Source organism: Halyomorpha halys, unplaced genomic scaffold, assembly GCF_000696795.3.
Source record: "Halyomorpha halys isolate HHAL.00 unplaced genomic scaffold, Hhal_1.1 Scaffold2210.1, whole genome shotgun sequence".
Taxonomy (NCBI): domain Eukaryota; kingdom Metazoa; phylum Arthropoda; class Insecta; order Hemiptera; family Pentatomidae; genus Halyomorpha; species Halyomorpha halys.
In genome coordinates, this window is record NW_027110954.1 from 17,265 (window position 1) to 19,773 (window position 2,509).

Here is a 2,509-nt window from a genome sequence, read left to right on the forward strand (position 1 = left end):
GTTCACTCCAAAGAGGAAGGTGCCAACGAAGACAAAGGGGAGAGAAACACTTTGAAACATTGTTTATCTTTTGAACGAGTGTAGCGAGAAGTGGACAGCTGTCCTAAATCGAATTAAAACAGGAATAATATAGTATAAATAATAACAAAGTAATAATAATAAAGCAGAAATTGGGTAGGTTATAACCCACAATGGTTGAAATCTCAAAGTTGTCCGCTAAATAACATTACTTTCCGTCGTAACTTTTTCTGTTATGTTATTTCAAGGAAATGTACTATATATGAGAATTTAAATGGCTTTAATGAGAAAAATTTAAGCAGGATTAATGAAGATCGTTTGAGCTACTTAGGGTCTATAGCACAATTTTTTTTTTTTATATTATGCACAGTTCTTCGTTTAATATAGCGGCAATGGGACCGAAACACACTAAAAGAATAACAAAAAATAAAATAGAACCACAGGATAATCGTGGCACAGACAGATAGACCAATGTACAACTAGGACTTGAGATCTCCGAAACTCCCTTGATTTGTAGAAAACTAAAAACTGACAACACATAACCATATCCATAGCAATTATATTGAGTATCGAGAATCAATTAATGGACAATAGGAGTGTGGCTAATTTTCACAATAAATTCTCAAGATTTTTTTTTTTGCATTCCTTAACTAATTGTAATAGTTATGAATCGATACTATTATAAAATAGACAAATACTTCCTTTTAAAAATTTTCTTAAGAATTCTATGTTGTTATGGAATGATGAGCTAAAAACACTTCCCAATGCCATACTTCTTACAGTTTTTTATCCTCCAAAATATACATGTTTGGGCATCACACCCCATCTTCGAAATACTTTCACTCTAAAAAGGAATAGATATTGAATCAATTAATTAATGAACTATATTTATATATTTTTAGTAAATTATTAAATTGTCTAATTACTTGTAAGCAATACTGTTTCCTTTATTTTGCCCATTATTTATAATGATATGGAAGTAAATTACTACTGTGTATATAACAACATATTTATATGATTCCATAATTTAAAAAATGACTACTGGATAATATAACAAGTAATAATTCTATGGAAATGTTTTAGAAAAATGTGATTAGGAAATGGACAATGTCTGGTCCAAAAAACACCGGCAAGGAATATTTTCGGCCATAAAAGAATTAAGAAGTTAATGGTACTTTGATATGTTGTTTGAGTGTATTATTTGAAGTACAATTTGAGAATTCGAACTCGAGGACCCTGTCCGAACTTCATATAACCCGACAATCTCGAAATTGTTTGCATTTTTCAAGGAATGAAACTTTTAACAGAGTCAAAGATACTTAGATTTTCTTTTAAATTGTACTGGTTAAAGGTATTTTTTGACCCAATAATCATAGAGATACAGCAGTTAAAACATAAAATTAATTTCTTAAATTATCAAAATTAGCAGAATAATGCAGGTTTTCTGTAAAATTTAATAAATAAACTTTACCAAAGAATATACTGCATCACAAAAAAGTAAGTTCTTACAGAAGGTGCCTCTCACTGGCCTTTTCATTCTTAGTTCATTCGAAGGAAAACATGGAAAACAGCTCTAGTTGGTCACCTGGAGTTAAAAAATTACTCGGAAGGGAAAATTCGCGGCAAAGATGTATTTGACTGCTGAGGACTTGTGGGGTTATGTCACCGGAGAAGATGAAGATAAGACGATGGATTCGAAGGCCAGAGCCAAAATTTGTGTATTAATTGATGAATCCCTTTACCGTGTTGCAATGTTGCAAGACAGCTAAGGAAATCTGGAAAAAGCTAGAAAATACTTATGAAGACAAGATAAGGGGGACAAGGTTATATTTTCTTAGAAAACTTTTTCGTATTGATTTAAGCCATTTTAGTAGCATGGAAGACTACTTAAATGAGATTTTGTCACTATCTCAAAAATTAGAAACTATAGGAGCTGCCCTTGATAACGAATTCATTGGTGTTATTATGTTAAGTGGGCTATCAGAGGAGTATGAGCCTATGATAATGGCTATGGAGAGCACAGGTGTCAAAACTACATCAGACTATATTATATCAGATCAGTGCTAATCCAAAAATCCTCTAAGGAAGAATCAGGAGAAGAATCAGCTTCGGTCACAAAATCCAAGAAAAGTGATCGACCTACAGTGAGTAGCTACAATTGTAAAAAACCGGGTCACATTTCTGTGAATTGAGAAGGTTTAATTTGTTTTAATTGCAAGAAAAAGGGACATAAGTCAACTGAGTGTAGAAAAAAAGGTTCTGTGAAAAAACATTGAATGTAAACAATAATAAATCGACTTTACTAACTGCAGTTAGCAAATGAACATATGCTACTTCGTGTCCCACAATAGACTATTTTTCAGTGAACTAAAATAAAAACAGTAGTGGAAAAAACTGTGTCAGTGTAATAATAAGTGATACTGCTCACATGAGAGCTAAAAAATTGGTGAGTTGTCGCTTATTTATAAACTTTTAGTGAACCGTGTATACG